Source organism: Equus asinus, chromosome 5 (genome assembly GCF_041296235.1).
Source record: "Equus asinus isolate D_3611 breed Donkey chromosome 5, EquAss-T2T_v2, whole genome shotgun sequence".
NCBI lineage: Eukaryota > Metazoa > Chordata > Mammalia > Perissodactyla > Equidae > Equus > Equus asinus.
This window is the reverse complement of record NC_091794.1, coordinates 90,278,457-90,305,516: the sequence shown is the minus strand read 5'-3', so window position 1 is coordinate 90,305,516 and position 27,060 is coordinate 90,278,457. Positions and strand designations below refer to the sequence as shown.

The 27,060-nt window shown below is 45.3% G+C and overlaps 1 long non-coding RNA gene across 1 annotated transcript; it reads left to right on the top strand.

Moving 5' to 3' along the window:
* The first annotated feature begins 490 nt into the window (after positions 1–490).
* LOC123285772 (uncharacterized) lies at positions 491–19,701 on the top strand. Its single transcript, XR_011503506.1, has 2 exons — positions 491–625; positions 10,757–19,701. It is a non-coding gene; the product is annotated as an uncharacterized lncRNA (long non-coding RNA).
* The last annotated feature ends 7,359 nt before the right edge of the window (positions 19,702–27,060 follow it).

Below are 27,060 nucleotides of genomic sequence, written 5' to 3'. Positions count from 1 at the left end.
CCCTCACAAGCCCAGGGATGGCTGGAGGGTAGAAATCAGAATCCAGGTATTCATCCGCCGCAGCCTCCCGCTACTGCACCTCCGGGCACCGAGCAGAATACGGGGGTGGGACTAGACCGCTGCACCTGAAAGCCTGTTTTACCCCCTTGGCTGAATGGCCCTCTGGACCTGCTCCAGGTCCTCACAGAGGAAGTGTCTGTGACAGTCCTTTTGATAATGTCTCCTCTCTGGTCTTCATGGCCTGTTACTCCCCCGGCTGTCCCCCAGCACAAACACATGCATATACACATGTGCACGTGACACAAGCTCAAATGCACGCACACGCAAATAGGTACATAGCGTGTGTACGTGCACACAAGTATGCGCGCAGCGATGCAAACGATGGACTGTCACTCAGTGTCCATTAGCCCCTCCCCTCTGGGCCTGCCCTGCTGCAGGAGCTAGAAAGCTGAGAACACATTTCCCAGGCTCCTTTTCAGAGAGAGCTAAAGTTCTGGGTGTGACTTGGGTTCAGCCAATTGGAGACGCCTACGCGACCTTTGGAAGGTGGAAGCGACAAGCGTTGTTTGCAGACGTTTGTTTTTTCCGTGGCCATTTCCAGCGTGTGGGCACCGGGTTCAGACGGGTGAGAGGCGGGGCAGGGGGCGTGTCTGCTGGCGGTTCAGCTGCGGGTGGCGCCCTTTGATGGATGGAGGCAGGTGCTGGGCGGTTCTACAGTGGTGGCAGCAGGGGCGCCCTGATCCTGGTGGCTCCAGCAGGGGTGGTAAGGGCTGGAGCCAGGGCCAGCTCCCCTGATGGTCCACTTTGGGGTCTGATTTTGGGAGTCGCTCCTGAAAGCTCGTCTTAAATTTGTTTCTTTCAAGTCTGTTGATTCCTTCTGACATGTAACACTCTGCAGTAACTTCCTACCTGTTTAAACTAGCTAGAGTCTTGCTGTTCTCTGCAGCTAAATCCTTCAGGTTTTAGCCCAGACGTCCTGGCCCCGCGCTAGACTGAGTCCTCCATTGTGTGCGTCCCATTCTCCACTTACACCCGACCTCTGACATCTGACCAACGTCCGTTCTCTCAGAGCCTGGGCTGTATTCACATCCTCTCAACAAATATTTAGCGCGGCCTGTGTAGGCTCCATTCTCGGTACTAGAGATAATGGCCGTTTATCTGGTGGTGCACAGTTGGGGCTCAGTAAATATTAAGGAAACACATGCTAAACAGGTCAACAAATTAATAAATAAGGTAATTTCAGATAAGAAAAGTAATAGGAAAATGGAATAAAGGAGTAGAGAGTTGCAAAGATTTCTACCTGAGCCAGGGTGGTTAGGGAAAGCCTCTTTGAGGGGTGACATTCGAGCTGAGACCTGAAGGAGAGGAGCCAGCCACGGGGGGTGTGGGGGAGAGGATTCCAGGCGAGCGCAGAGGCCCTGAGGCCGGAAGGAGCTTGGAGTGCGTGAGGAACAGCGGACAGACAGTGTGACTGGAGCAGAGGGAGTAAGAGGGAGGGGGAGATGCAGGCTGGGTCCCATCACGTAGGGCCTTGGAGGCTGTGCTAAGGAGCCAGACTTTATTCTAGGTACATAGAGAGGCCTTTAAGCAGGGGCATGATGTGATCAATTTGTGTTTTAAGAGACCACCATAATGTTGGGGGTGGAGGAAGGTCAGAGTAGGATCAGAGTGAACATTTGGGAAGTGATCGTAGACCAGGAAGGCGATCACTGACCAGTGTGATGGCAGCAGAGATGGTGCGACATGAGCAGAGCTGGGAAATATTGTGGAGGTAAAACAATGCAAATTGCTGATGGGTTAGACATGGGGGTGTGGATAAAAGAGAGGTTCAACGATAATCCTGGCTGTTGACCTGAGCAACCGGGTGAACGGTGGTGTCATTTATCACAGTGCAGAAGACTGGAGCTGGTTTCAGAGGAGAAGTGATCGCACTTTCTGTGTGGGATGCCCATTAGAACATCCGAGGGGAGCTATGAGAGGCCGCATAGCTCAGGGGGTGAGAGCCAGGGCCCTGGAGCCAGGCTGGGTTGCATCTGGCCATCTAATAACTCTATGCGCAAGTTACTGTAATCTAATCTACTTTAAACTATGCCTTAGTTTTACCATCTGTAAAATGGGATAATAATCATACTCCTTTCATACGATTAGTGAGGATGAAATGAGTTAATTTATGCACAGTGCTCAAAATGGTGCTTGGTACAAATATGTATTATACATGTTGTTGTTATGATGATGATGATGATGCCAAGCAGGCAGGTGGCTATGTGAGTCTAGAGGTTAGGAGAGAGGCCAGGGCTGGAGCCACTGACTTAGAAAAGATGCATGTGCAATGACCAGACTGGATGATTCTTCCTGGGAGACAACATAGAGAGGCATAGGGGCATGCGCGTTGTTGTGTTCACCACTGTACCCCCAGTACCTCACACAAACTGCACATAGTAGGCGCTCAATGAATGTGTGTTGAGCAGATGAATTTCCCTCTGCAGAAGACTCTTCTCTAGTGGCCAGACTGACCACGTCTGACCTCCGTCTCCCTAGGACGTGGCTCACAGACGGTGCAGGGGCTTTGGCTCATGTAGTGCTGTGTTCCCAGGGCTCAGCACAGGCCCTGGCACATCGTAGGCCCTCAATAAACACCACATTAGTTGAAAGGATGAAGGAGTTTCTCCCTGTGTGCCTAGCTCAGAGGTGGCCACAAAGCAGGCCTGGCCTGGGAACCTGTGGATGAACTTGACTGTTGGCCCCTGGCAGCCACACCGCCCCCTTTTGTGTTCTCACCGTGTTCCTGGGCTGGAAGCTCGGGAAATAGCTTTTCCTGACTCTTACTGGCAATATTATGGATACAGTTCAGTGTCCTAAAGAAATGCGCTCACGTGCTGTTTGGAGGTTGGAGGGACCGTAGAAGCCATTCTTCCCACTTTGGCAGCAATGACAGATGTGTGGGCTTCAGCAGATGTGAATTTTGGCAGCGACTGGATGACTCGTTGTCTCTGCCAGTCGCCTGCCTCGGGACTACAGGACAGCGCTGGCTGCAGCATGGGCCATGATTTCCTGTAGTTTCTTGACTCCAGGTGGCAGCAACAACATTCTGAATCTTCATATCCAGCTATATTATGACCTTTGATCCTAAAAGCTGGCAGCATCTCCTGACTTTACTCCTGATTTCCTCTTGGCAAACACTTAATTCCCTGTATTAAATTCTTTCCTGCTTGAGATTCCTGGCCTGGCTTTTTTCCTGATGGAACTCTGGTTGATACAGCAACTCTCAAGAGAGTGACAGGCTTGTGTCGCAGAAAAAGCAGGGGCTCTGGAGCCAGGCAAGCCTAGATGAAAATCTTTTTAGCTGTGTAAGCTTGGGCAAGTCACCTCAGCTTTCTTTGCCTCAGTTTCTCCATCTCTAAAATGGGTATAGAATTAAATAGTGTGTCATCATCGTCATCATCATCACCTGTTGAGTATATAATATGAAATAAGCACTTTTCTAAATGCTTTGGATATATTAATTCATTGAATCTTCCATAACAATCCCATGGTCAAATTTTAGGTATTTCAAACAACTTTTTTTTTTTTTTTTAAGATTTTCTTTTCTCTTTTTTCTCCCCAAAGCCCCCCAGTACACAGTTGTATATTTTTAGTTGTGGGTCCTTCTAGTTGTGGCATGTGGGATGCCGCCTCAGCATGGCCTGACGAGCAGTGCCATGTCCGCACCCAGGATTCGAACCGGCGAAACCCTGGGCTGCCGAAGCGGAGTGTGCGAACTTAAGCACTCGGCCACAGGGCCGGCCCCTAAAACAACTTTTTAAAATTGAGGTAAAATGCATGTAATGTAAAAATCAACATTTTTAAGGTGTACAATTCAGTGGCATTTAGTCCATTCATGATTTTGTGCAACTATCATCTCTATCAATTCCAAAATATTTTCATTACCCAAAAGGAAACCCATACCCATGATGAGCAGTCACTCCCCATTCACCCTTCCCCTCTGCCCTTGGCAGCCACTAATCTGCTCTCTGTCTCGGTGGATTTACCTATTCTGGATATTGCACATAAATGAAATCATGCAATATGTGACCTTCTGTGACTGGCTTCTTTCACTTAATGTAACGTTTTTGAGGTTCATCCATACTGTAGCAGGTGTCAGAACTTCATTTCTTTTTACGACTGGATAATATTCCACTGTATGGGTACACCATATTTTGTTCATCCATTCATCAGTGGATGAATATTTGGGTTGTTTCCACTTTTAACTATTATGAGTAATGCAGCTATGAACATTCACGTACGTGTTTTTGTTTGAACCCCTGTTTTCCTATCTCCTGGGCATATACATACCTAGGAGTGGGAGCTGAAATTGTGTGTTTGTGAATGTTCTACACTGATAGGAGGCTACACCATGCGGCTGGCTGCCCAGAGAGGGACAAGGCAGGACATCACGACCTCCTGCACCCTGCCTCTCCTCTGGGTGTGAAACTGTGGTCTCTTCTCTGAATTGAACCACAGCGACGACTTAACCCGTGCCTGGAGCCAGGCCAGCCTGAGCCATGACCTCATCTTACTGTATTGTCTAGGTTTTTCTATTCAGATCTCCCATCACAGGCTAAGGTGCCTCGCCCAGCTGGGCGTCTTTAGAACATTCGGTAACCAGAGCAGGACAGCCAATCCACCCCCTGGCAGGACATGAACCTTGAGTTGATGACTCAGGTGAGTAAGATGACTTTGAAAGCATTTCCTGAACAAATGGGGTCTCAGTCTCCTCACCTGTGTCAACCTTAAAAATAAAACAGCTAAGTAGGGGCTGGTCCAGTGGCTGAGTGGTTAAGTTCGCGTGTTCCGCTTCAGTGGCTCAGGGTTTCACGGGTTCGGATCCTGGGCACAGACATGGCACCGCTCATCAGTCCATGCTGAGGTGGCGTCCCACATGCCACAACTAGAAGGACCCACAACTAAAAATATACAACTATGTACCGGGGGGCTTTGGGGAGAAGAAGAATAAAAAAGAAAAGATTGGCAGCAGTTGTTAGCTCAGGTGCCAATCTTTAAAAAAAAAACCCAAAAAACAAAAAAGTAGCTAAGTATTTTACCAACAGAACAAGTTTATTTGGCAATAGCCAAAGAACTGCCACTCAGGATGTGCATGCTGTGTGGGATCACAGACACGTCCAACAAACAAGGAGAGGAGCGTTACTTTACAGAGAAAAAGGAGGAGGCCGGGAGGGGTTGTTTGGAATGAAAGTCCACTGGAGGAAAGGAGAGCTTAGGGTGGGGATGGCTTCTCATTGGCTTAGTTGCTGGGGTTGTCATGTCTGTTTGCTATGCATGTACATTTCTCCCCGTAACTGACAATTCTTTCGGGTTGAAGACCTCTGTTGGGGTCTGTAATTGACTATCCTGTGACTGACCTAGAGTGGGACTGCATGGGAGCTCCCCTTTGTGGCCTCCTAACTCTATTTTAAATGGTTTCCTCTTATTCATTTTCACACCTGTAAAATGGCAATGGTAATACCTTCATTCATTCATTCATTCATTCATTCACCAACCACGTATTGTGCATCTGTCCTGTGCCGGGCCTTGTTCTAGGCCCTGAGGACACATTGGTCAGCAGCTGGTGTCGTGCGTGCCGTTATGGGGCTCACAGTCCAGTGGAGGAGATGGGCAGTAACCTGAGAGCCACACAAACACATAGGAAGTTGTAAATGTCAAGGGCTGTGATGCACAAGCTGCCAGTGCCTGAGCCTCTGGAGCAGGAAGATCCCAAGTGCCTGGAGGGGAATGGAGGGCTTCTCCCAAGAAGTGATCCTTGAGCTGAGGTCTGAAGCAGGGGTGTAGAGGTATCTTGGGATCTTAATTGACATTTCCCTGATGACCAGTTGGGCGCTGTTTCATATGCTTATTGGACAATTGAATACCCTTTTGTGTGCATGTGTTTGTGTGAAGCGCCTCTTTAACTTTATCCTCTAGTTTTATTAAGGTATAATTAACAAAATTGTAATTTATGTATGTATGTATGTATTTATTTATTTTTGAGGAAGATTAACCCTGAGCTAACATCTGCTGCCTATTCTCCTCTTTTTGCTGAGGAAGGCTGGCCCTGAGCTAACATCTGTGCCCGTCTTCCTCTACTTTATATGTGAGATGCCTACCACAGCATGGCGTGCCAAGCGGTGCCATGTCCGCACCTGGGATCCGAACCTGCGAACTCCAGGCCGCCCAAGCAGAACATGTGCACTTAACCGCTGCACCACCGGGCCGGCCCCTAATTTTATTTTAAAATGACACATCGATGTGCAGGCTGTTGTTGCTTAGCTTTAATAAGAGCGTTAAACTGTCAGGTGACCTTTGACCCACCTCCTTCCATTTATTGATGGACAAACTATGTGGGTAGGGGATCCTGGAGAGCGATTAATATGCCTGGGTCACCAATGTGAGAACATGAGTCATCACTGTTTGGTGGCTGAACGTCTGCTGGGTACGGAGTTGCCTGAGACTGGCTAGCCAGGTTGCAAGAGCACCAGATGAGAAGATTTCCATCACATGTATTCAGCAGGAAATTTAATAATTATCTTAACTGAGAAGTGATGAATGAATATAGATGATATTTTGAGATGTCTGTAACAACTGCAGTGTGATGTGAATATCCGTGATTTCCACTGGTGACAAAGACACAGGTACTGCTTCTGTGGCTGTGATTTGCTACTTGTATTCATAACTGAAGAAAATGATCAGTTTCAGTTGGAGGCTGGTGAAAATAAAGATGTAATTACTTTCCTATGAGTTCACAGACCCCCTGAATTCTATCTGTGGCCCCCAAGTCAAGGATGTAAGTCATCTGTTCCCACCCCACCCAGAGGTGAGATCAATGTTACCCAACTTCTGAGGGCTGGAAAATTCCAGTATGATAAAAGGAAGGTGGGGGATGGGTGCCAGGAAGACCACAAAAGAATGTCCACTACATCCGATTTCTGTGGATCTTTCATGCATGTGTCACGATCAGTCCTAAATACTTCCCTGGTTTTAGCACTGACAGTCCTGCCCCTCAGTTCTGGGCAAACCAGGATGGTTAGTCTCCCTAGTTATCCAGCCTTCTCTGTAATCTCCGGGCTTCCATGAGTTTATGAATTCAGCCTCATCCGCCTGAACTTCCGCTTAACCCAGTAGGCCGTATCAAACGGGAGAGCGGGTTAGAATCCAGAAAACCGGCTTCATGCTCAGGTTCATCCATCTGAGTCTTACTCTCCGGGACTTGTGAAATCATTTTATCTTACCACATGGAACTCGCAGGCGGGTCATGAAGGAGTAAGAGGGTCCTCTCTTCCTTTTAGAATGTGAAGCCAGGGGCAGCTCTGAGCTGTCAGAGAGCAGGTGCTGACACTTCCCTGCCCACTTCAGCATTAGCACAGGGATTTTCTGCGCTGGGAGCAAATCTTTGAACCAAAGGCCTCAGTTTCCTTATCTGAGAAATGTAATGATTGGAGGAGATCAGATAGTCTGAGCCTGCAAAATTGCTTGATGAGAGAAAGAAGGAAACAATAACTTTCACTTGATTCTCAAAATGGTCTATGATCAAGGAACGGTTCAGATCCCCAGGATTAGATGGTTTCTAAAAGCTGTCCTAGACATTCCATCATCACCAGCAAGTGGTGACATCATAGGGTGACAAGCTGTCCTGATTTGCCCAGGACTGAGGGATTTCCTGGGATTCAGGACTTTTGGTGATAAAATCAGGATAGTGCCAGGCAAACTGGGGGATGGTTAGTCAACCTAAGCACCGTTACTACCATCGTTACCATCAGCAGCAGCACTCCATCTCCAGCATCATCATAGCCTTCACCATCATAACCACCGCCGTGAGTACCATCACCACCGTTACCACCACCGTCATCCTTATCACCACTGTCGTTTTCATCATCATCAGTCATTTTCATCTATAATTTATTGGACTCTTACTGTGTGCTAAATGTTTTACATGCGTTATCTCATAACTTCGTTACAAGGCAGTAAGGTAAGGACTAGTTCTTAAGAACTCATGCTTAGGAATTGACTGTGTTCAACTCTTGGGTCTGTCACTTACCAGTTGCAAAGCTTGGCAAGTTATTTACCCTCTTTGAGCATTATTATTTTTTTCATTCCTAATACCTCCCCCTCTCTCCTTGTTGTACATCTCTGTCTCTAACACTGGATTTCAGGGTGCTTGAGAGAAAGCAGTCTGTTTTATTAATTTTTCTCTGTCCTTTTACCTCACTCGAGAAACTGACGTAGAAGAAACATCTGTAAATAACAATAATTGTTATAATAGCAGCTAATAAATTTTTTTGAGCACTTACTTTATGCCAGATTCTGTTCTAAGCACTTCATATGTATTAACTCATTTCGGGTTTGGTTTGTTACATTACATATAAACAAAAAAGATCAAAGAAAAAGAGTGGAAAACAGAAAACACAAAATAATATGGTACATTTTATTGTATGGAAATTATATCTCAATAAAGTTAATATGAAAAACAAAAAATAAGATAGTAGAAGTAAATACAGGTTTGTCAGTAATCACCATAAATGAGAATGGATTAAATTTACCAGAATTTCTTAGATAGGATTTTTTTTAAAAAAGATACATCTACATACTATTTGCAAGAGTCACACCAAAAACACAGTGATACAAAAGAGGAAAGTGGGCCCATGGTGCAGCGGTTAAGTTTGCTTTCTGCTTTGGCAGCCTGGGATTCTCCAGTTCAGATCCTGGGAGCAGACCTATGCACCGCTTATCAAGCCATGCTGTGGTGGGCATCCTACATATAAAGTAGAGGACGATGGGCATGGATGTTAGCTCAGGGCCAGTCTTCCTCAGCAAAAAGAGGAAGATTGGCAGCAGATGTTAGCTCAGGGCTAATCTCCCTCAAGAAAAAAAAAAAAGAGGAAAGTAAATTGATGGAAAAGACATTAATAGGTGGATACTAACCTAAAGAAAGCTAGTATATTAATATTGATACAAACAAATAGATTTTCAGGCCAAAGTCTTTATTATGGAGGTATGAGAGTCATTATTTAATGATAAAAGAAACAATTCACTAGGAAGTTATAATAAACGTAAACATTTATGGACCCAATAATGTAGTCTCAAATTACATAAAGCAAAAATTGACAGACATACAAGGAGAAAGCCACAAATCTACAATTAGAATGGGATTTTTAGACGTATCTCTTCCAGTAAATGGTATATCAAACAGAGAATAAAAACAGTAAGAATAAAGAAATGTGAATGACATATTCAACAACTACTGGAGATACCGAGTAGGGAAATAGATTCCTTAAAAATTAGTCATTAAGGCTAATGACATTTTGTGCTGGTAAGATGTTGAGAAATAGGAACTTACATATTTCTGTTGGGAGTACATCCTGGGGCCACCGTTTGGAGGGAAATGTGGCAATATTGGGTAAACTTGAAGATGAGCACGTCTATGATCTGGCAATTCCATCAATAGACGTTTACCCTAGAGAAACCTCCCCCATATGCACAGGGAGACACGCACACGGATGTTCATTGCAGCTCTGTTTATGACAGTGAAAGTGTGAAAAACTTCATCAGCGCAGTGGCTAAGATTCAGTGCTCTCACCGCCACAGCCTGGGTTCGTTTCCCGGTCAGGAAACCACACCACCCATCTGTCGGTTGTCACACTGTGGCAGCCGTGTGTTGCTGTGACACCGAAAGCTATGCCACCAGTATTTCAAATACCAGCAGGGTCACCCATGGTGGACAGGTTTCCGTGGAGCTGCCAGACTAAGACAGACTAGGAAGAAGGACCTGGCCACCCACTTCCAAAAAAACTGGCCATGAAAACCCTATGAAAGCAGCGGAACATTGTCTGATACAGCGCTAGAAGGTGAGAGGGTGGTGCAGAAAGACCCGGCAGGCTTCCACTCTGCTGTCCACAGGGGCGCCAGGAGTCAGATTTGACTCGACGGCACTAACAACAAATGATACCATTTATGTTGAATTTTTTGAAATGCACAAAATAATGCTCTATATTGTCTGTGGATACATACACAGTAGAAGTACAAAATGTGCTTGGTGATGATCCTCAGCAATTTAAAGATTTCTCTGGGGAAGGAAGGAGAAGGGAAGGGGTCTTGGCCACAAGACTACCAACCCTAGCTCTAACCCTAACCAGGATGGGTGTTGAGCAAGTGGGGGTTGGTTCCTCCTCATCTCTGTTGGGTATTAGTCAGACTCCAGGAGGACACTTGCTCTGCTGTCTGTCAGGTGCGAATCGGGGCTTGTGGTCTTGGGCAAGTCCCAGGATTTCTCTGGACCTCAACTTTCCCGGCTGTGAAATGAACTAAAGGTGTTTGCCCTAGAGAACAGCAGACCCAGGTGGACTCAGTCTCGCCCTTTGCATGGCCAGAGGCTTGTCACGGGGCAGAGAACTGGCTGATTCGCACTGTGTGGCTTCAAAGAGCAGAGCTGGAAGCAAGAAGTAGGAGTTCAAAATAAACTGCTCTCCATCAGAGCTGCCGTTAAAGAACTGAAAGGGGGTGAGCTCTCTGTCTTTGGGGGTGTGCAAATAGAGTTAGCTAGATAAACATGTGGAAGAGAACTTGGAGAGGGAATTCTTGTTCTGGGAGGAGTGACTGACGTCCCAGGGACCCTCCAAAGTCCTTGCTGACTCTGAAAGTCTGGCTGTAAGTATCTGTGATTCTAAGTTTCTGTAATTATATGCACCTACCTACCTGTCAGGTAACTTTTATTTACTCTCTTCTGCAGATAAGGAAACTGAAGCCGTGAGAGAACAAGTAACTCTTACAGAAAGGCCCTTACATGTGGCCCAAGATCCCAGGTCACTGTCAGGTGACAATTTTCCCTCCCAGGGGAAGCAGATGGAATGAAAAGATTGTGAGTGGCTTGTTACGCAACTTATGCGAGGGCTGCAGCACCATTCTGCGAAGTTGGGTGAGGATCTATGATGTGAAGGAGAATTACATGGTCTGGAGGCCCCTTGTTGAAAATGTCTTTCTGCTGGATAATTGCGTGGCGTTTAAACGCTCTCGTCAACATCCCTTGGTTTAGTCATCCTGCTTGCTAATCGCTCTGTTAATGTCCACCTTGCCTTCCAAGACTTTGCACATCACTGTCCCAGCTCAGGTAAAAGGAATCTCTGATGTCACTAGAGGCCCTGAACTTCTACCCTGAGTGACACAACGAAAGGGAGGTGGCCCTGTCCCCAACCTTCCCAGTGACCTGGAAGCTCCAGGAGGGTTTGGCTGTGAGTGGTGGGTAGGACCCCCTGTTGGCTTCCATTGCCAAGTGGACTACACCAGCTCTGGTGATCGAATGCTGTCACGTGACTGAAGACCTCCACCTTCAGACTGGGAGCAAGTCTGCTCTGTAATTAAGAGGGACTAGAGGGCTCCTGGTAGCACAGGATTTTTGGTTCATTGGAATCAAAAACAAAATATGATCTGGTACCAAGAGGAAGTTAGGTCCTATTGGGTTGACCCTAAAACATTGGGAATTGCATTTGCTGGATCTGAGATGCCAACAGATCTTGACGCAAGGGGAGGGAAACCAGCAAGCTCAGATTCTTGATGGCAGGCTGGGCGTGGTCAGCGGGGAATGGGACTCCTCTGCCCCTTTCTGCTGCCACCAATAGCTGGAGCCGGTGACAGGAAATAAGAGCCCAGGAGTCAGCCTGAGGCAGGAGGATAGAAGCAGCAAGTCACCCGGCCATGAGAGGCTGCCCTCAAGATCTTGTCTCTGCCCGGTGGCCCCAAGTGGACCAGGGTTTTGTTTCTTTTTGCTTTTTCAGTTGTGGTAAAATAGACATAACATAAAAATTTACCATTTTAACCCTTTTTTGAGTGTACAATTCAGTGGTATTAAGTACATTTGCATTGTTGTGTAACCATCCCCACCATCCATCTCTGGAACTTTTCTATCGTCCCAACCTGGAACTGTGAACTAGATAAACGATAACTCCCCCCTTCTCAACTCCCTACCCCACCCCGGCTGGTAACCACTGTTCTACTTCCTCTCTGTATGAATTTGACTACTCTAGGTACTTCCTGTAAGTGGAACCATACAGTATTTGTCCTTTTGTGTCTGGCTTATTTCACTGAGAATAATGTCTTCAAGGTTTATCTATGTTGTAGCATAGGTCAGTGCTTCATTCCTTTTTATGGCTGAATAATATTCCATTGTATGGATATACTGCATTTTGTTTATTCATTCATCCATTGCTGGACATTTGGGTTATTTCTACTTTTGATTATTGGGAATATTGCTGCTATGAACAAGGGTGTAAAAATATCTGTTTGAGCCCCTGTTTTCAATTTTTTTGGATATATACGTAGGCATTGCTAGATCATGTGGTAATTCTATGTTCAATTTTTTGAGGAATTGCTATAATGTTTTCCACAGTGGCTGTACCATTTTTCATCCCCATTGACAACAGACAGGGGTTCCAATTTCTCCACGTCCTCACCAACACTTGTTATTTCCTACTTTTGGGATAATAGCCATCCTGATAGATGTGAGGTATATCTCATGGGGTGGACTGGGTTTTTAAACCATGAACAGGTGCTCTCCCTGACGGCGCAGTGAACATGGCTGTGGCCAGAGGACAGTTGTCATGGGCACCTGGATGGTGAGTAAGGAGCCTGGCATAGTGAAACCCCTGTCCTGGTCTCTGGCTACCTCCCCAGTGGGTGCTTGATTGTGGAGGGATGGAAAACCATCTCCACACCTGGAAATCCAATGATCAGGCAAACTATTCACAGAGTCCTCCCCATGTCAGTGCAAAAAGAGGCTGGATCTAAGATGAGGTGGTTTTTTAAAAGTCTTGGTTTATCAAGAGGAATTTGGAAAATCCTGAAGATCTTGGAGGTGGGGAGAATTATAGAGAAGCTGGAGAATGTTTCATCTGGAAGAAGAAGTTGCTTTTAAAAAAATTTTTTTAATTTTGGATAACTCAGAGGAGCCAAACTGGTTGCATGTGGAGGTTTAAAAATGTGAATTTTAAAATGTACACTCTCTCACAGGCAAGGGAATCTGTTTCCTGAGTAAAGTTCTCTGGTGTTGAAACACTGTGACTGATGTCCACAGGGTGAGAGCTGGCTGGGTGAAGATGTTTCAAGGCGTCAGAAATATTTATTTACTCGGGAAGCCATCGTATAAGTAAATTATTAAGGCTACTTAATTGGATCCAGTAATATTTTCATTGTTAGGATTATGAGACTTTAAAAAAACTTTTCATTATGAAAAATTCCAATCATATAGAAAAACAACAAGAATGGCGTAATAAACATCCATATCACCACTGGTGTAAAATTTGCCATATTTTACCTATCTATCTATCTATCATCTGTCTAACATTGTTTTCCTGGAACTCTTCAAAGTAAAAACATCCTGTCACATACCGCTAATTATTTCAAGGGCATCTCCAAAAAAGAAAAAAAAAAGGACAGTCTCCAAGATGACCCCAATATTATTATCTCATCTAAAAAAGTAACAATAATTCCCTAGTATCATCTAAAACATAGTTCATTTCAAATTTCCTCAGTTTTACCCAAAATGTCTTCTGTGGCTAATGTTTTCAAATTCTGCTCTAATCACCAACCAGGAATTCCAGTTAATTGTTGTGCGTCTGAATTCTCTTTAATAGCTCCCCCTCCTGTGTCCTCCCATGCGGCTGGGAGAGTCAGATCGCATACCACGCCACATTCTGGATGGGTCTGACCGTTTCCTTGTGGTGTCGGTTAATTTGTTCCTCCATCTCCCATATTTCCCGTAGACTGGGATTTATGTCCATAAGCTTGATTAGATTCAAGCTGAACATCCTTGGCAAGAACAAACCATTCATGGGTAGTGACGAACTTCATCTCGAAACATGTCTATTTCTTGGCCAGGTTGAATGTGGGGACCATGCGTGCTCCAGGCGATCTGTGGTTCCCAAGTCGATCAATGAAAAATGACTAGATAATTCCAGTGTCCTTATGAATAAAATTGTTTCCATATTACACAATTTGTATTGTGAAAATTGTAACCCAGTTCTTCTTCAGAATATGTTTTCACTCAGAGGACTAGAGCTGGCAGGTCACCACCGAAAACTAACACAAAGTGGGAGGGCACTTCAGTGAAAGCGCTAAGGGCAGTGGTTGTTTGAGAGGCTAAAGTCTTGAAAAAGAAAACAGAGGAGAGTCTTAGAAGGCTTAAAACTGCTTTTTACAAAATCCAAATAGTATCGTGAAAATGATACAAATTACAGAGAACGTTTCACGTAAACTTTTAAGGTAGAATTTTATATTGTATTATACAAATTATCCATGTGTTCTATGTTTAATTTAACGACATATTACAACATGGTCTGTTTTTCTTATAATTCGGTGTATTGCTATCTTTTCTGCCATTCTTGAGTGGTTTGAGAGGGATTAGGGTTTTAAAACACTGAAATAATGAATACTGTGTATTTCCGAAGTCTCTAGAAAACTGAAGTTCACCACTAAAGTGATCTATGACAAAGGAATGAGTGATGGGGAGATTAAAAGGAAATGAAAAGAAATAATTTCAAATAGGGCCAGCCCAGTGGTGTAGTAGTTAAGTTCGCGCACTCTGCTTCAGCGGCCCAGGGTTCTCAGGTTCGGATCTTGGGCATGGACCTGGCACCTCTAGTCAAGCCACCCTGTGGGGGCATCCCACATAAAACAGAGGAAGACTGGCACAGATGTCAGCTCAGCGACAATCTTCCTCAAGCGAAAAAAGAGGAAGATTGGCACAGATGTTAGCTCAGGATGAATCTTCCTCATACACACACACAAAAATAATTTCAAATAGTGGAACTGAGATAAAAAAAGCTAGATTGGTGTTTTTAGCCCTTGAAAGTAGGAAACTAGGGGCCACCCTGTGGCGGAGTGGTAAATTTCACGTACTCCGCTTTGGTGGCCTGGGGTTCCGCTGGATCAGATCCTGGGCGCCAACATGGCACTGCTCATCAGGCCATGCTGAGGTGGTGTCCCACATGGCACAGCCAGAAGGACCTATAACTAGAATGTACAACTATGTACTGGGGGGCTTTGGGAAGAAGAGGAAAAACAAATGAAGGAAAGTCTTAGATAAAACTTCAGAAGCAGGTCTGGGCCCATCTCTTCCCTTTTATTATTATTCTCTACCTACCTAGTGCCTGGAGACCGTTTGTGACCCTGGATGGTCTTGTTCTCCATCTTCTCTGGGGTCTCCCACAACTCTCCCTCTCCTGTTCTGAACAGTTCAGCTCTTCCCCACACTTGCATTTGACAGAGCAAAAGCCCTGCCATTACCCATGTTTGAGCATGCCCTTGAGGGCTCTCCCGTCCCCCAAATGACTTATCAATGTGTCTTTTCCAACCACTTGAATGTGAGCTCCCTGAGGGGGGAGATGGGCTGGCATCCTCACTGCCTACACCACGCCCATAGTAAGTGCTCAGTAAATATTTGTTGAATGAATGAATGAATATATGAGTGAATGAACCAGAGAGAAGTTCTGCAAATACAGTGTTCTTAACCCTGTCCCACTTCCTGTGGTGTTTTAGTCCCCCTTAAAAATCAGCAGATTCCTGACTGGGCAAACCCTGGGTCCAGTTCTGAGCACCTCCCACTGCCCCATGTCAGCACAGGGAAGTCTCCCAAAGGAGATGTGTATTGAGCTGGATGGGTTAGTTTATGCTGCAGTAACAAACAACCCTCAAATCTCAGTACCTAAAACAGTAAGGTCATTATCTTCTCAAACTGCATGTCCAGGAAGGGTTGGCTGGGGCCCTGCCCTACCCTGTCCTTACTCTGGGACTTCGGCTGATGGAGTAGCCACCATCTGCTGATTGCTCATGCAGAGCAAAAGACAGCATGTGGTGATTAACACTGGCTCTTAAAGCTCCCTACTGGAAGTAACATATCACTTTAGCTCACATTTCTTTAGTCAAAGCAAGTCACATGGCCATACCCAATTTCAGGGAGGGGGGCTGTGATAGACTGTATTATTGCCAAAATGTTTGCTGTCTCCCCCTGTGGAAGGATTATAATCCTCTCCTCATTGACATCGGGCTCAGCCATGGGACTTGTTTTGGCTAGTGATCTTTTGTAGAAATTTGCCACAAGGGGCTGCTCCTTGAGCCTGCATCCTGGAATGACAGGACAGAGCCAAAGCAGACCCACCATGGGACCATCAGATGAGCGAGAACGAATCTTTGTAGTCGTAAGCTTCTGTGATTTGCGGATGGTTTTCTATTGCAACATAATTTAGCTTAACAGATTGATGCAGTGGGGAAGCGTAAGTTTACCATGTCCCCGAGGGGAGAATCAGAAATAGCTGACCGATGGCACTAAGGGTTACCACACAGAGTTATTTGAGTTGAACATTGGAGATGAATAACAGCTTGCGAGGCTGGGGGGAAAGGATTTCAGGAAGAAGGAAAGAGTTTGCAAAGGCTTGGAATAGAGAGGGATGTAATGAGTGGGCTGGATTGGACTGGAGAGTCTTCTGGGGTTGAGTGTGTGGTAGGAAGGGGAGACGGGCAAGGACAAAATGCCATTTTTTTCTCCCAAGATTGACTGTTCAGGCTGGTCTCCATCAGACCCGGATCTGAATCATTCTTTGAGATGACTTCTGTGAGTTCTGGAAGCCATTTGATTTGGGTGAGGTCCTGACCTTCAGGTTTCCGTCTGTAAAGCAGACGTAATCATATTCACTTTGCAATGTTGTTGCAACCATTGGGTGAGTTAACTAGCAGTGGAAAAAGCCTGGAATCAGACAGACCCATGTTTGGATCTTGGCTGTGCCACTTACTAAGAACTTTGGGAAATTTTTTTTCTTAAATGCCTGATTCCTCATCAATAAAATAAAGACGATAATTAGTGCTTCATGGGGTTGTTATAAGGATTAAAAGAAATAGTGAAATTATGCAATGCATAGTAGGAGTTTCATAAATATTCATTAACCCAACCATGGGAATCATAGAAATGTTGGGCCTGATTAATCTTTCTTTGATTCTAGACTTGCTACAAACCAGATAGTTTTTGTTAAGGAAGTAAATTTGTCCTAAAGTAAAACTGGTTATGAGAAAGAAGAAAGGACAAATTCTGAATGTAAAAAAGAAAGTTGTTGAAGGTTTGTGGAAGAGGAACCCTGAGAAAAGCATTTTGTGCAGGGTCAAGCTGGCTAAGATTGGAATGAATTTAATTAAGTAAATGAGTTTTAATATCAAAAGTAAGCTGGTGAAAAATTAGAATTTGGCTTTGTCTCTGTTATAAAGATGAGGTTTTCTTGGGCTTTTAGTCTGCTCTTGATAAAGAGATTATGAAAGGTTTTTCTTTATTTCTGAGTAATCTTCCTCAAAGGCAGAGATTTTATGTTTTATCAAAATTACTTCCTGTGCTTTATGTTAAAAGCTGAGTTTTTTCTATCAAAAAGAGCTAAGGTTTTGCTGCTGTATAACTGTCTCTATTTGTCTTTGAAATGTTTTTTTCACTTTGGTTAAATAGATAATTAAATATTAATTTTCATAACTATCTGTGATCCTATTTAGGTGAGTGTTTTAAAACTTCTTTTGATGAACTTCCCCAAATCAGGTTCTAAGTGAAGGCTTTCTGACCTCTAGCTAACTGTGGGGTTTTTCAGAGGACCCCTGAAACATCTCAAAAGATTTGCACTCTCTCCTTATAGAAAGAGGGCTATTAAACTAATTAGGCTTATCTGATATGTTAGATTACATGGAAAGCATTGTCAAATAAGAAATAACATTAAGCCTTCTTTACGTTGTATCTGTATATGTTATAAAAGTTCTAGAGAGTACGTGAAATTCCTGGAAGTCTAATGTGTTCTGGTATAAAATGTTGTCTGTCATCAAAATGGAGGCTCATACTAAAGGGACTGAACCTAAATATCAGAAAAGCACCTTAGCTGATTTTCATGTAAAGGCAGCAACAACAGAATCTATAAAGATTGGCACGTGTGGATGAAGTCCATTCTGCCTCTGTAACGAAGAGCCCCTCATTGCCAGACTTTTGCCATCCTCATGTCCTTGTAACATGGCAACAGTCTGCTCCTGATCAGAGAAATTAAGATGGGCAATGGGTATGGATTATCAATGTGCTCTTGTTATTCTATGTCTGTTCTCTGGGTGGATTAACGCCCTCCCTTGCCACAATGCTGGTGCCCTCAGTGGCCAAAAAAAAAAAAAAAAAATCCTGTTAGAAAATGTATTGTCCACTTGGAGCATACTTTCCACAATCTCCAGTGATGGAGGCACCCACTGCACTGGGCAAGTCATATGAGCCTTAATGAAAACCTTGCAAACTTCCTGGAATTATTACTGTCTCTATCACCCTCAATCATCAGGAAAAGCTGAGAAAACTAATGGAAAAGCTGGATTCAAGCAGAGCAAGCATTAATTTCATGGGACTGCGTGAACTGAGGAGGATGTGATAATGTTCTGTTTTTCCAGATTTAAACAAATCTTTTCTCCTTGGTAAGATACATTTGTGAACGAAGATGAAACATTTACTTCTTCTCTCTGCTTGATCCTTCCAAAATTCAGGAACTCTCACTTATATAAATAATCAGGCTAAGTTTTAATACAAACAAATTAGTTATACTGTGGCTATCTTTGGTAAAAAAAAATATATATATATATATATATAGAGAGAGAGAGAGAGAGAGAGAAGTACTTATAGAGAGAAGAACTAAGTTTTGCATCTTTGTAGATATTAGATTCTAGTCCTGTTAATCATCTTTGAGGTTTTGTTATATACCTATGGACTGGACTCCCCTGGCCTAAGTTATTGCCTTGGTCTCACCTACTGTTTGCAGTACCCTCTTTGGAAACTATAAACTCACTCGTATGGAATACTCAGCAGCAGACCAATGTCTATTGGTACACAACCTTCTGCTGACCCCATGTTGTCTTATGCTAGTATCACCAGCTACTGTAATTCTCTAATGTCTTAGGCTCAAGCTTATCATCAACAGGTTAAAGATTGGAAAGATTAGAATCTTTCCCAGATTCCAATTTAAAGGATCCTGTTGATGAGGAAAACTGCAAATGAGAAGCAGGCTCCGAGGACTGGAATTTGCTTGCCCTTTTGAGAGGCATTTGCATTTGTGAAGGAAGGGGGGATGACCTTGTAGGGACCTGAAATTGGCCACCCCAGGATATGTCTTTTTGGCATCGGGATTGCTTGGGGCTGATTGCTTTCGATAAACTGGGACAGGGAAGGAGGCTCTGGGGAATGGAACTTGCCCTTGTTGGGACACATTTACGTTTGTAAGGTAAATCTCTATCTGTAAAGGTGCCTTCCTCTCTGTACCAGGAAGAAGAAGAGAGATGACCTTGTCCCTAGAAATTCTTCATGGGGAAGGCAAGAACTTAAGTTGGTTCCTGTCTGGCAATCTCATGTAACTGATTTAGGGTGGTGGCTTCTAACCTTTCTAACCTTTACTTAATCTGATTTGATTCTTGTCTAAAAGTCATGGGATCACCCAATGACCAGACCCACCTGCACTGATACCATTTTAACTTTTTTCCATGTTCTTTCCTTTGTCTTGTAAAGAGATGACTCACATACCCATGCCTTATAAAATTAGCCCTAACCCTCAACTCGGGTCAGCAGCAGCGGCTCTGCCTGCCCATGGGCCCTGTCCCCATGCTATTCTATTCTCTAAATAAAAGAGCACTACTGCCAGATCTTAAGAGTCTAAGAAATCCTTCTTTCGACTCCTCGGCTCACCAACCCCGCATCACTGTTGGTCACAGTCTAGAGACTGGTGACTGGGTATTCTGGAAGCATCATTAGAGTGTTATCGAGCAAGGGCTTGCTACCCAATGCACATAAAGAGCCAATTATTATGGCATCAGCCTTTGGGAAAAGAAAAGTAGCTTTATTTACCAGATCTATCTGCAAGGAGATAGGAGGCATATGCTCTCAGATCTGTCTCCCAGATCCAGGGCTTAGGGCATAATTTATGGGATGAAAGGCAAGGCCGTCTGAAGCATGAAGATAGGTGATTGGAAGTAAGGAGAAGTGAGGTTATTGATGATTTGCGCAAGCGTAGTCAAGCTTCATGGCTCTTCACAGTACGCATGTTCACAAAATGGTGGTGTTACCATGATACGAAGGTGGAGTTTTCAGCCCTCTGACATCAAAAGGAGCACTTATCAGTTGGCCAGTTGATGAGCTGATGGTCTCAACCAGCCTGAACTAGACAAAGAGTCATTTCTCAGTTCCTGAAAAACCACTCTTAATTGCTCTATTGATAAGATGAGGTCAGTTGAACCGGTTCTAGAGAGCCTGCGGTTACAAGAGGAAGACAGCCCTTGAGTCCCATTGGAAAGAACCTTACCAAGTGCTCCTGACCACTGACACTGCTACAGAACTAGAAGGCATGGCATACAATGTGCTCCTTCTGGGCACAGCTTTGTGTGTGATTACCATGGGCTTACGAAGGTCTAGACAGCTGGCATATGGCAGGACAAAAGCTTTTTAGGATACCATAGTATTCCATTTCAAATTCTCGTTAAGATGAAACCCAACAGCAATCTCATACGCCTAGGCGAGACTTGGGACCCCCTTTTTACACCCCGTTTGCTCTCCATTGACTACCATTGCCAAAGGCTTTGTCCCTTGGATTGGTGTAGTCCATAATAACCTATTGATAAGATAAATTTATCCCTAACCATGGCTACGCTGGCAAATTCCTCCACTCGAGGTAGATCAGCAACCACCATCCCTGGTTCCCCAGCAAAGGTTGTATTAGAGAACCAGACGGCTCTCGACTATCTCCCTGCAGAACAGGGCGGCACCTGTGCCATAGCCAACGCCTCCTACTGTAGCCGGATCCTCCGGCGAAGTTGAGTCAGAACTCAGGAAAATTAGAAAAATTGCACAGGACCTCTCCGCTCCGATGTCTTTTAATGACACCCTCTGGTTCCCCATGGATGTTTTCAGCTGGCTTCCTTCAAGTGTAGGGACTTGGATAAGATCAGGACTTCAAATACTGTTTATGATTATTATTGGAATTTTGCTATGAGTACATTTATTTAAACCTCTTATGCTACTACTCACTCAGATCTGCTCCAGAACTTCCACAAAGACCAAGATTGTGGTCACTCAACATACTGAAATGGTAGATAAGGCTTACTCACCTGAGCCTTCAGGTAACGGGATGGAATTCCTGGGTGAGGAAACAGCCTGAGTCATTTCCTGAATGCCTCTTTGTTGCTCAAATGTGGCTTCAGCCTTGTGACGCTGACTCCTTGGAATAAGCATCTGAAAAAAAAAGTTCCCCCTCTCCCCCAAAGTGGGACATGACTTTCTGGGACAGGTCCATCCCAGCGACATGGGACTAAACCATCTGTGGTTGATCAGCGACTCTTTCAGAGAAAGATCTCAATCCAAAGGGGAGAATGTGAAATGTGAAACAAAATGAAGTCACTTATGCCTAAGGGCTTTGAAGCTGGGAAGCCATTAAGGAAATGGGTCCCATGCACATCCTCATCGAGCAGAACCTAAACTTTTGAACTGAGTGAAGATGGAAAAATTCTGAGACCGCAGAACAAGACCTGACATTCATCACCCTGACAGACTTTTACATTCCTTTAGCTATAATCTTAGCAATCAGTTATGTTTAGCCAAGATTAGCTTTCTGCTGCCAAACCCGATTAACATTCTTTGTAACACAAACTTCCCTCTTTTGCCTTTAAAAGCCCCTGCCTCTTACTTCCTCGCAGGGCACTATTTGGGCTGCTATCTGAATCTGTGTGCTCTAAACTGCAATTCTTTGATCCCAAAATAAGCACCTCTCTGCCTCTCATTTTGCCTGTTTACTTTTAGGTTAACAGGTGTAAGCATCTGCTCAGAGAACAGAGGGAGCGGTCAGGACTGGAGATGAGAAACAGAAGGAGCAGAGCCTGGGGACACAGGGTGACCAACTTGTCTGGGTTTACCTGGCACTTTCCTGGCATCAGCACTGCAAGTCCCTTGTCCCAGGAAACTCCTCAGTCCCAGGCACACCTGGACAGTTAGGGAGGGAGATGAGGGGACACAAGGGAGACCCTAAGGCAAATTTCCTGCAATAAGGGGTCACTGATTTCCACAGCTGCCAGCTCAGGGAAGGAAGGCGCCGCCCCTCCTCCCGGCGGAGCTGGTGCCACTCTTCACCTCTCCCTGCTGCTGCTCAGATGTTCCCAGGTTTCCTGGGGCTGAAGCGAAGTTTCCCCTGAAGACTTGAGGAGCGAAGGGCGGACTGGGGTAACGGGTGCCACCCAGAGTCCAACGACCCCTCCTGAACAAGTTCATCTCATGGGTGCGCCTCAGAGCATCAAATTCGTCATCTGCAAAATGGTCTTGATTATGCCCAGTCGTACACTCAGGGGTACGAGGAGTTCAGACCATGCTCTGATAGGGGAATGAGCAGGCTTTGGGGAAAGGTAAACTAGATCCAGATGAAAGATACTTCAGTGAATTTTCTTTGCCTGAGGAGGATGGGCAGTTCTGCATATGTAACTCATGGTCTCCAGGCCTAACCAGCCTGTGACAGACCAGGAGCAAGAAGACTTTGCTTTTTATTATCCATGACATGTTTCCATCACTTGAATGATGGGTTTTAAGGACACAGCTCCTAAAACCCTTGGAATCTCCAAAGTGACGTGTCTTTTTGTTTGCTAATGAGATGAGGGCTGGTGCCAGGGAACCGACCATGTGAGTAGAGGGTTGGAATTTCCAGCTCCACTCCCCAACTTTTCCAGAGGGGAGAGGGACCGGAGGTTGGGTTAATCACCAATGGCCAATGATTTTGATAGCAGCTCAACACAAGGTTGAGATGAGGGAACCCATATTGTAGAAAAGAAATCATATTGTAACTTTGAATGACCTCTGATTGACTAACCCAGACATGCTCTGTAGATTTTATGGCACCTCCCAGCTGCTTTTAAGTTGATAACTTTGTTCTTCTGAGTTTCTTAGGAATGTGATGACCAGCCAGAGCAGAGAGTCTATGGGGATAACTATCATCAATGACAGCTGAATGATTTGGGTATAGCTCCAGTCTCTGATGCGCATCCAGTAAAACAAAAGACCAGCAGGAACCAAGACCAGATGTCTGTCACCTGGAGACCAGCTGCCTCCCCAACCTGGAGACCGGCCCCCTATATAATTCACCTGTAGTCTTTATTCTCTAAGATGGTTCTTTCAGACATTAGTGGCCATCTTCCCTCTTGCAAGCAAGCTGTAATAAAAAACCCTTTCTCTCCTACCACCTTGCTTCCTGACTATTGGCTTGTCTTGCGGTGGGCAGGTGACCCCCCTTGGGTGGTAACAATTTGATCAACCATGATTATGTAAGGAAGCCTCCATAAAAAACCCTAACTGAGGGAGTTTGGAGAGCGTCCAGATTGGAGAACACCTGGAGGTGCCAGGAGGGTGATGAGCCTGGAGAGGCCATGGGAGCTCTGCGCCCTTACCCCATGCCTTGTCCTATGCACCTCTTCCCTCTGGCTCTTCGTGAGTTGTATCCCTGTAAAATAAATCACTTGTCTTGTTATGGAATCAGGTTTGTTTTTGCCCACCACCCAGAAAGCCAAACACCAAGACAATGAGATTGCGCAGAGAGAGGGTTTAATCACAAGGCAGCCATGTGAGGAAGTGAGAGCATGGTTCTCAAATCCGTTTCCCCAAAAACGGGGACTCAGGGATATTTATGGGATGGGGGGCAAGGTGGTCTGAAACGTGGAGAGAGGTGATTGGAGGTGAAGAGAGGTGAGGTAATTGATGATCTGCACAAGCGTAGTCAGACTTCATGCCTCTTCATAGGATCCGTGTTCACAAAATGGCAGCTTTAGCATGAGCTGAGGGTGGAGTTTTTAGCCTCTTGACGTCAAAAGGTCACCTATCGAACACCTGCATGGGCCCAGTTGATGAGTTGGTGGTCTCAACCAGCCTGAAGTGGACAAGGAGTTCTAATTCCTGAAAAACAGCTCACACACCCATGACCATGGTGACCCAGGCTCCAGGAAGATGTTATCTATAGGAGCCTAGTGGGAGTCAGAGAGCATATTGCCTAAACAGCACAGTTAACAATGGGTGGGTAAACAGCTAAAAGCTATAATCAGTAATTGCAAAAAGGGAAAAATACCTTCAGTACCTAGTTACTTAGTCATCAATGCCTGTTGCCGGTTTCAGTCTAATAAGTAAAATGTATTCCTGAGTTCTATGAGCTGTTCTAGCAAATTATGAAACCTGAGGAGGGGGTCATGGGAACCAACAATTCATAGCCAGTAGGTCAGAAGCACAGGTTGAGACAGGAATCAGCCTAACAAGACAGGGCCATCTGCAAGGCCCTGGCCTAACAAGATAAGGCCCCTAACCAATTGGCAAGCTAGGAGAATCAGATAGAGGCCCCCAAGGTCCACATTCCACAGCCTCTGGACTTTCCCGGGCTTATGCATGAGGCTTAGCATGCAGGAGTCCACTGAAGGTGACCCTAGCCCCATTAGCATAGTAAAAATCACACCCAGGGGAGAGTGAGCATGCTAACGATGCATGCGTTGCACGTAGTAGCATGCTACGTGACAGCACAAGTGCAAGCACAACCCCACCTCTACATGCATGACAAGGCCCCCTCCCCAACCTTCGCCTAATAAAAGCCCCACAATCTCACTCCCTAATGAGCCGGTCACCTCCCCCTTTCCTTTCAGCACTGGCTCCCTTGTGCCTCTCCTGGGAACAAGCTAATAAACTTTTACATTTTGACTCCCATTTGTTGTCTCTCTTGATTTCCATCCTGGGGGACAACAAGAACCCAATGTGCCAGTAACAAGCTGACAACCTGGACTTGCCATTGGCATCAGAAGTAGTGGGTAGGGGGAGTCTTGTGGGACTGAGCCCTTAACCTATGGGATCTGAAGCTATCTCCAGGTAGATAGTGTCAGAAGTGAGTTAAATTGTAGGACACCCAGTTGGTGTCCACAGAGAATTGGAAAATTGCTTGGTGTGGCAAAACCCCCACACATCTGGTCACAGAAGTGTTCTGTGAATGCAGAGGGGAAAACCGTGTGTTTTTGTTTCCTCTCCCCTCTGCCAGCCCTCTTCTGCTGGACCCTGCAGCTCTGGCTCAGCAAGAGCATGGCCTCAGCCCATTTCGCCTAACTCCCTCCTCCAGGCTGCTCCAGGCTGTTCTGGCTTCCTGCATTCAGGCACTCGGCGCCTCCCCATCATCCCAGAGTGTAGCTCAGATCACACCCTGGTGTTTTACAAGCCTTTTCTGAAAGTTTGGTGATAAACAGAATTACAGGGCAGAGAAGAAAACTTATATTAAGTTTTGAGGCAAGGGACTTGATTTTTCCGAGCCTTAGTTTCCTCATCTGTAAAATGAAGATGACAACATTGCCTTCCTCATCAGGTGGATGTGAGGAACAAAGGAGAGCATGCAGGCAAAGTGTGGTGAGCATGCAATGAAAGTTACCTCCTTACACATGCCTCTCAGTTGACAAGTATTCATTAAGCACCTACTGTGTACTAGACTTTGTGCTGGGTGCTAAGAGAGAGCAGTGCCTAAGGTTCCCCTTTAGAGTTTACAGTCCATTTAAGTGCATCAGTTGGGATATGATCAGGAAAACAGGACTCTAGGTGTTTCAAACAGAGGGATTTAATAGAGGAAATTAGTTTAGAGAAGCCTGGAAGTGCAAAAAGTGGGGAAGATGTGTTACTCAGTGTCTTAATTTTGCCTGGAGCCAACTCTGAGGCAAGAATTTGAGCGCATGCAGTTAATTTGGGAGCTGCAGGGGACACTGGCAGGGGGCTGGAGAAGTGAGACAGGGACAGGAAGGCAGCCAATAAGTGGCAAACACATGGCTATTACAATGGGCGACTAGAACTTAATCCCTCGGGCAACTCTAGGTTATAAAATCCGTACCTCAGAGTCATCCCACTTGAGGGGCAAGGGAGCTGGACTATTTAACACTAACTCCCATGAATCGTTGGCTGAGGGCTCCTGAAGGACGGAGTTAATTCTCCTGGCACTTCTGGCCTGCTTTGAGTGCAGGGAAAGTGTCTGCTCCCAGGAACGGAGATGCAGTTACTGGCAGCTGGAAGTGGGCAGGTGTATTCTAAAATAGCAGAGTCTGAGGGCTAAAGGTGGAGCCCTGAGAGCTCTGCAGAGAGTGGGAACCACCGAAAGCCCCTACTATATGTGTAGGAATCATAGCTCATCTGAGTCCTGTCAACTTTAAGGGCAAATCCGCCAGTTATTTCACTCCCGAAATGAGTTTATTTGTGAATAGCCAAAACAATTGCCATTCAGGATGTTCATGCTACAGCAAGCCATAGGCAAACCCACAAAACAAAACAGGGGAGCTGCTTTTATAGAGGAAAAGGGGGAATAGGGAGGGGCTGTTCTAAACAAAAGTCTATTGGGGAAAGTAACAATTCATGGTAGCAACGGCTTGTCATTGGCTGTGCTGTGGCGTTTCTCATTGGCTGAGCTGAAGCGTTTCTCATTGGCTGAGCTGTGGCATTTCTCATTGGCTGAGCTGTGGTGTTTCTCATTGGCTGAGCTGCAGCATTTCTCATTGGCTCGGCTGTTGCCAGGTGGGGAGAAAAATCTTCCTTCAGCAGTAGAGTAGTTTTGCTTCTTATTGAAGATGCAAGCATCCATCTCTTCCTGTTTGGTGTAATTGATGATGTGTGATGGGGCGTGAGAGCTCCTTCTACAAGCCTTCCTGACTCCAATTTAGTGAAGGTTTCTTTTATTAATTTCCACAGTCCTATGCAGTCCTATGCCCTGCAGTATTGTGAAGCTGTTCCTAAGGCTACCACTCAGTGAGAAGCTGCACTTCCCTGCCACTGCCACTTCCACTGTCAGAAGAGCTGGCAGCCTGGAACTGCTCTCTGCTGCCTCTGTAGGAGCTGCTGGTTCCAAGGCAGGAGCCCACAGCCACCCACAGCTCCCACTGCTTGTTAGCAGGAGCCCCTCACTGCCCCACAGCCACCCACAGCTCCCACTGCTTGTTAGCAGGAGCCCCTCACTGCCACTATAGGAAGTACTACCA